The sequence below is a fragment of the Quercus suber genome, unplaced genomic scaffold (genome assembly GCF_002906115.3).
Source record: "Quercus suber isolate HL8 unplaced genomic scaffold, Cork oak 2.0 scaffold_31, whole genome shotgun sequence".
In the NCBI taxonomy this organism is placed as follows: domain Eukaryota; kingdom Viridiplantae; phylum Streptophyta; class Magnoliopsida; order Fagales; family Fagaceae; genus Quercus; species Quercus suber.
Genome location: NW_027069496.1, coordinates 2,288,813 through 2,297,548, shown reverse-complemented (window position 1 = coordinate 2,297,548; position 8,736 = coordinate 2,288,813).

Sequence of the window (8,736 nt, the reverse complement as noted above, 5' to 3'; positions counted from 1 at the left end):
AACCGAAATCAACCTTAATGGAATAAAAAAACCACCTTAAATTCTATAAATTTGGTGGTCTGCGCTTGAATCTTGTGTGGTTGCAAATTGTACGAATAATTATGTAGGTTTGGGACTGAGCATGCATGTTTGGTATGAAAACAATAAAGTTTAAAGTATTTTCAAATTGTGTAATGGTCAGGCTTTTGTGATTTAAATTGTTTTCATGGTAAAATTTTAAGTAGGTTTTTTTCCTACATGACAGAACATCCTTAATTGTAAGAATTAACTTTCTCTTGACTTCTACTTATATATATATATTTCTTCAGTTTTTTGTTGTTTTTTTCCTTTCTTAAGAGGCTAGAAAGTTTCGAAGTTGTGTGTTTGGTCTAACTAGAGGAGCAACAAATATGAAAATCCAACATGAACTTATTTGGAAAAGAGTTATTTTCATTGGTTTGGTGATTTTTTTTTTTTTTTGAAGTATATGTGGACCTTCTTTTATTTCCCTAAGCATTATCTTCTTCTCATTTAAAATTATCATCGCCGCTTTCAAATTGGGCCTTTTTTTAATGGTGATAATGATCTCTAACTTTTTTTTTTTTTTTAGAATACCAAGTATTTTTAACACACACACGGAGAGAGAGGATAAAGTTTTTTTTAAAGAAACTTACAGTCATGTATATTTAAAAGAGCATAACTCTTGTATACACAGCACAAACTTTCAACCTCCTTAACTCACTCATTTTCCAATGTGGGATTATCCCACTGTTTTTTCTTTTGAGGATCTCAAACATGATTGATTTGGAACTCTCATGGAAATTTTGCAGTAGCTACAAAAATAGTTCTACGAAAGACTGCCCTTGAGGCCTTGAGTACTTTGCACAAAATAAATTTTGTTGCCTGTAATATAAAAACAATCATTTTTGTAATCAGCATATGCTGGCAACTATAATAATTAGAAGCTAGATGATGATTACCTATTTTTTTTTTTTTTAATTAAAGTCGATAGTTTTTGGGCGGAAATACCATTTTCGTCCCTACATTTTCACACGATTCCCACTTTGGTCCCTAACTTTTTTTTTCACCGATTTTAGTCCATATTCTGGAAAACGCGTCTTGTTTTTGTCCCTACCGTTACATCAGAGACGGAAATTGCATAGCTGGCAAACGGAATAAATTAAAAATATTAAAATAATACCCACAAATGCCACGTCATTTTTTAAAAATAAAAAATTAATTTGTAAATTTTAACTAAATGAAAAAAAAGGAAAAAACTGAAATAAAAATAAAAACTAAGAAAATTCAAAAACCCAAAAATAAAAACAGATCTTCCTTCAACCAAACACAAACCCAGCAACTGACATTTCTTCCATCTTCAGAAAACCCAAATCCAAGCTAAGGCTAAGAGGCCATCGCTGGTGAGAATAGCAACGGCTTCGCCGAATGCCTTGTGGTTGGTGGGCTTTCCACGGCGGAGATAAGCATTGTCCATGCAAGGGAGATCGTCTTGGATGAGAGCGGCGGCACGGTGGCATCGACATCAACATCGGCGACTCCTTCGTGGCCAACTCCTCCGCCGCTACTGCTCCTCCAACTCAAACCCATTCTCCGTCGCTACCCCGAATTGTTGGGTCTCAAAAAATCCCCCATTCTTCTTCCATTTCCGATTCTTTCCCTCTCGGCGGAGTCATAGTGTTTGCTGTTTTGGGAAATGGGTTTGATCGCGGGGTCTGTTGGTCGGTGGTGGTGGCGGTGGTTTTGGGATCTGGGTTTGATTTTGGTAGTCGTGGCTCATGGGTAGTCGTGGCTCTCCGTGAGTGAGGTGGTCGTGGCTGGTCGTGGGTCGCCGTGGGTGGGGTGGTCGTGGCTCGCCATGGGTGGTCTTGGCTCGCTCTGGGTCGGTTGGATTTGATGGGTTGGCTGGGTTGGATTCGATGGTGGCTGGGTTGGCTTCGATGGTTGTTGGGTTGGTTTAGCTGGTGGGTTTGTGGCTCGAATTCGATGGTGGGTTTGAGTTCTTGGGTTGTTGGGTATGGAGGTTTGGTAGTGAATTTTTTGGGCTTTGCGTGGGTATGAATTTTCTGGGTATGGAGGTTTGGTACTGAAGCGTATGGATCTTAGTGGTTTGCGTGGGTATGAATTTTCTGGATTTGTTCTTGTTCTCCTTCTGGGCTTTGAATTTTCTGGGGTTTTGAATTTTTTGGGGTTTTGAAAATGGATCTGTTGGTCGGTGGTGGTGGCGGTGGTTTTGGGATCTGGGTTTGATTGTGGTAGTGGTGGTGGTGGTTTTGGGATCTGGGTGTGATTATAGGTTTATGGGTTTGTTGGAGATTGGTTTGTTTACTGGGTTTGTGGGTTTAATTTGCTGAAGATTTGGGTTTGAGTTCTTGGGTTGCTGGGTTTGAGTTCTTGATTTACTGGAGATTTGAGTTCTTGGTTTCTTTATTCTTCCTGTTAGCATTTAATTTAATTTTTTCTTCTTGATTTCATTTATGTCCTAGTGATTTGGGTTTGAGTTCTTCGCTGCTGGGATTAATTTGGGAAGGATATGAAGAATAAGTTGTAAAATGAATAATAAAGTTATAAAATGAAGAACACTAAGAACATTAAGAAATTTTTTTTAATTAAAATTTTTAATTAAATTAAATTTATGGTTTTTTTAATTTAATTTAATTTTTAAAATTTTCTGACATGGTTTTTTAAAAAAATTAAAATACTGACATGGCATTAAAAAAAAGTCAAATAATATTTTTTAATAATATTTTAATTGTCACATTAGCGCCACGTCAGCTTCCGTCTGCCACCTAGGACTTTACCGTTAGGACATTGACGGTAGGGACAAAAACGAGACGCGTTTTCCAGAATAGGGACTAAAATCGGTGAAAAAAAAAGTTAGGGACCAAAGTGAGAATCGTGTGAAAATATAGGGACGAAAATGGTATTTCCGCCATAATTTTATTAATATTTCAAATGAACTTATAGTTTATTGTACAAGTACCTTTGTTCATTTCTTTTCTTTTCATTTTTTTTTTCCTTTTGAGGTTTTTCGGTATACAAAATACAAATTTGTTTTAGTTTTAAGAACATTTTTTTTTAAGCACAAACTTCATGCTGGTCAAATCTTGAATTTCGGCCGGTATTTATCAAAACGTCCCGAAATAAACTAAAATTACCAGAAATTTTTTCAAAGTAGAATAGGAACACCCTAGACAAAATTTTTGAAGTCGCCACTGAATCCACTATGCGCCCACATTATTGTCCATGAATGTAACTAGTCATTGATAGCCACAATGGGCTAGTTGTTGATGACTTATTTTAAGCAAACCTTGTGTGGCCAAGGTCTCATGTCCAAAGCAAATTAGGCAGGATTTGGTTAGGATCCAAGACCTGTGGCTGTGAGCAGCATCGTACCAATGAAGATGAGATTCGGTAATATGGACTACAAAAATAACACTGCCTCTCTGTCCTCTTCTTTTTTAATTGTAGTGTCTTGTTATTTTATTTTGAAACCTCCAATAAGTAAGATTCATGGTGGAAAGACTACATAGAAGATTAGTTTTAAGTTCACTTTTTTGAGTTTGTTTGAAGAACCATGTCTAAGGGATGCTTGCTACCAACTGAAGAATAGAGGTGTAGAGAGGCCCACAACACGAGTGCTTCATGGTTAATTCAACATGAATCTCTGTATAGTAATTGAAGTACTTAAACGAGGGATCTAGAGATCCCTCAAGAGTACTGGCTCTGTTTGTATATACGTGTTGGTGATAATGACCTCTTATGCACTTATTAAGGGAGTCAAAAACCTTGTAGAATTTGACCAATAAGCCATGGCTTAATTGGTACTTCCTCCTCCTCTCATAATAATGGGTTGGGGGTTGAGGTTTTGGGTTCAAGACCCATTGAGTGCATGTAATTTACCAATCCAAAAAAAAAACTTGGAGATGCAATGCCCATTGCTTTGCATACCATTCTTTTAAGGGTTACCCTGCTACCTTAGTAGTTACAACTGTCAGTGTGTTGAGGTTATTGTTTTGTATCTGGATCATCTTTGTTCAGAGGAAAAATGAAGCTGCCCTATGGAAATAATTGCCGAATACTCAAACCCTGTGGGTGGTCTTGGGAGTACAATGATTAAGGACATCGTATAGTGTTGAAGTAGTGATTTGTTGTGCCACAAGTATTTGATTTTCCATCCAAAGGGTCCACTTCTACACTCCTGAATATATAAGGAATTGTGTATTAATGATCCTGTACAGCTGTTAGGCAATCAACTGGTTTGACTTAGTTTGGTAGCACCTCGAGTGTGTGCAGGTAGTCCTTCCTCCTAGCTTGTCTGCTTTGTATTTGAGTATGGTTGACAGAGTTGAATGTTTGGTATAAAGTAGTGACATTGTAGTGGAAATTTCCTAGTTATTTCTTTTTCTTTTTTTTTCTTTTTTCTATTATTGTGGCCTTAATTTTGGTGGAAGTTGAAGCCTTCTGCTATGGCATTAGATAGGATTTGTTGCTTTATTTAGGCTTTGCTTTCTCATTGGAATTTTAGTTGGAAAGTGAGAGAGGGGAGGAGAGATGCTCTTTCTGTCATGCCTATTGATATTAAAGAGTAATAAGAATGTTCCTTTTCAATTGAAAGAAAACAAATAACAATTAGGACAAATTTTATCTCCAAACAAGTTTGGAGAAAAATAACCTATTATATGGAGACTCAAACAACCATCCACTTATTTAATTAATTTAATGAATCATGTTATTAATAGACATGGATGGTTTTATGAAAACCCACATAATGAGTTTGAGGAAAATTTTGTCTTAAAGAACTACATTCTCTCTAATTTTTGTGTTTACTTTACGTCAAAGAAGAAAGGAAAGAATTCAAGATTCACATGTTATACGTTGGTAGAGAGAATTGTAGAAATAGCTACTGTTCATTATAATGTATCATATTGTCCTTTGAGAGGCGTGAGAATATATTAATTTCTAGTATTGTTTAGATAACTGATTAGCTGAGCTGTTTAGATTGTAAACCAGTTGTTTTGGCAGTGCCTGCCGGTGGTATTGGGGCCTACTTTTGCATATAAAACTTTGAATTTTCTTAGTTTTTATTTTTATTTCAGTTTTTTCCTTTTTTTTCATTTAGTTAAAATTTACAAATTAATTTTTTATTTTTAAAAAATGACGTGGCATTTGTGGGTATTATTTTAATATTTTTAATTTATTCCGTTTGCCAGCTATGCAATTTCCGTCTCTGATGTAACGGTAGGGACAAAAACAAGACGCGTTTTCCAGAATATGGACTAAAATCGGTGAAAAAAAAAGTTAGGGACCAAAGTGGGAATCGTGTGAAAATGTAGGGACGAAAATGGTATTTCCGCCTAAAATTATTAATTATTGTTATTTAGTTATTTCATAAATTTGTTTGTCTTTTATAAACTATAATTTGTTGTATTATTGTTTCATTAATTATTAAATTATTAATTGTTGTTTAGCCTAACATAATTTAATTTGTTTGTCTTTTATAATGAATTAGTTAATTAAATTATTAATTATTGATGTTTAGTTGCTTCATTACTTTTTTTTACTAACTACTAGCAGTCTAGCACACACCCCACTGTGCATTAGTACACACTAGCACACACCTCATGTGTGCACACACCTTTGCCTCTCCAATACTGTACCGGAGGCCGTTTCGATTTAGCTAGAGAAACGAAATATTTCAGTACCGGTTAATACCAGTATACCGTTTTGAAATTACGATTAAATATATATATTCTCTTAAAAATTTTATATATTCTCTTAAAAATATAAAATGATTTTAAAGTCTGACATAATAATTCCTTTAAATATTAGTAATAATTATGGTTGTAGTATAAATTTTTTTTTTAGAAGAGTTGTAATTTAATAATAATACTAAGTACATATGCTTACTAAATGCATTAATGAAAAAACAAAAGAAATAAAAATCAATGTGCAAAAGTTAAAGCTAGGACATGTGGGTGCTTGGAGATAAGTTTGAAAATTTTGAAAACTTTTAACTCATTTAATGACTTCAGTATTCATGTGGGAGTGGGACTCTAGTGTACAAAACAAGATATAGTGTGTTCAAAACTAATGTTGTGAATACCGTTTCGGAACCCGTTTTGATTTGTTCACTGGAATGAAATATTTCAGTACCGACTTATTTCGACGTACCATTTTGAGGTGTTTCAGGTTGCTTATTATATATATATTACCTTGTGTATATATATATATATATACTTTTTTATATAAAAAAAATCTCAAATAAAGTAAGCAAATAATTTTTCCTATAAAATAAAGTAAGTAGATTATTCTAATTGTTACTAAAAAATAATTAGTAATGGTCTTTTTGTAAATAAAAGAAACAAGTTGGATAAGTTGGATAATTATATAGAAGGAACTTGCCAGAAATTTCCTTCCACTAACTTTTCCCATTTCCCAACCCACGCACATGGCTTACACTATTTACTTCTCATCTCACCTGACCACTACTTCTTCTTCTCATTTCCAAAGTTCCCACGTCTCTTCAATCTTCAGTGGCTCAGGTGCTCTCAGCTCTCCAGTCTCTTTTCTCGTATTTTTCCTCTTCTTCTTCCTTTGTATTTTCTCTCTCACACCGGCTCTGCTTGACGTCTTCATCTCATTCTTTTTTCTTTTTTCCTTTCTTTTTCATCTCCTCTTTTTTTTTCTTCTCAGATTCTCTGTTACAATGTTTTTTTTTTATTTTATAGATTTTAGTTCAAAATTTGTTTGGCATAAAAATTTTGAGGGTGTTCCTGATATTGCTTGAGGGTGTTCCTATTTATTTTTTTTAAGTGTCAACAAATAAAAAAAATTTAAATTATTATATATAAATTTTTTTTTTCAAGCCAGGGTGTTCCTGGGAACACCCTGGACTCTGAGTGGCGTCGCCACTGAGTGGATTGCAATGTAAAAGCTGCATGACACAATCTAAACACTATTACTCTATTAGATGTGGCAGAACAACTACAAAGACATATTGTGGTGGCACCATCACCTCAATGTTCCTTAGTGCAATCAACTGAGAAGCTTTTCCCACATAAAATCACTTGGGAAAGCACTAGGAAGACCCTGGAGTAGACAAAACCGACAACAATATCAACCCAGCTCATACTAGCTAAGAAGACATTAATTTTATCAAAATCTAATATAAAACGCCCATAATCTACTACTTTTTAAAATCTCATTTATTCTTTAGATACAGGTTTTTAAAACATACCCACTTTTCTAAAATTCTTGTCAACCGTCTAAAAGCTTTCCTACCCCACATTATATCAGAAAATTAAAGTGCCTTCACCTCTGACAGGCTCATCACAGATAATGTGTTAATGGCTTTTGAGTTGTTGCATTATTTAGATCACAAAACATCAGGGAAAGAGGGCTTTATGGCCGTCAAACTTGACATGAGTAAGGCGTTCGATAGGGTTGAATGGGGTTTCATATCTAAGGTTGTGGAAAAAAATGGGGTTTTGCAATAGATGGAGAAACTTGGTTATGCAATCCATTACATCGGTATCATACTTAGTCCTCATCAACAGTGTTGCTCACGAAAACATCTATCCTTTGAGAGGTCTCCGCCAAGGTGACCCACTCTCCCCAAGTCTTTTTCTTCTTTGTGCCGAAGGCCTTTTAGCACTCATTCACCAGGCAGCCAGGAATCAGCTCATCACAGGCATCTCCATTACTAGGGGCTGTCCAAAGGTGACCCACCTTTTCTTTGTCGACGACAGCATCCTTTTTTTGTAAAGAAGCTTCGGGAGAATGCCACAAGCTAAGATCAATCTTGATGGAATATGAAGAAGCTTCGGGTCAGAAAGTCAACACAGACAAATCCTCTATCTTCTTTAGCCCCAATACAGCCCAAGAAACTAGAGATGAGATTTTTAATATCCTGGGCCTTATGCAAAATTCGAGGCATACTAAATATCTTGGCCTCCCATCTCTTATTGGCAAGTCAAAAAATCAAGTCTTTGCAATTTGAAAGGAGAGGGTTGGTAAAAAATTAGCGGGTTGGAAAGGCAAGCTTCTTTCTATGGGGAAGAAAGAAATTCTCATCAAAGCGATGTCACAAGCAATTCCAACATACACTATGAGTTGCTTCCAACTACCTCAAGGCCTTTGTGATGACATGGAAAAAATGATGAAGAACTTTTGGTGGGGCCAAAGGCAGCAAGAAACAAAGATTGGTTGGATTAGCTAGAAAAGGATGTGCAATCCAAAGGCAAAAGGTGGGTTGGGGTTCAAAAATTTGCAAGCTTTTAATCAGGCCATGCTTGCCAAGCAAGCTTGGAGAATTCTCACTAATCCGAGCTCTTTGGTAGCCAGAGTACTTAAAGCCAGGTACTTCCTCACAAGGGATTTATTAAATGCTAAGCTTGGTTCTTCCCCTTCTTATTCCTAGAGAAGCATTCATAGTAGCTTAGAAATCATAAGACGTGGAACCCGGTGGAGAGTTGGAAACGGGAAACAAATCCATATATGGGATGATAGATGGCTCCCAACAACTTCCACTTACAAAGTTATCTCTCCCCAGAACCATAATTTTGAATTCCCTATGGTCTCCTCTCTCATAGACCTTGACACTAAATGGTGGAAAACAGAAGTTCTTCGATCCACTTTTCTTCCCTTCGAGGTTGAAACCATCCTAAAGATTCCACTAAGCCACAATTTGCCGGAAGACAAGCTTATCTGGATTGGAAACAAGAAAAGAGAATTTTC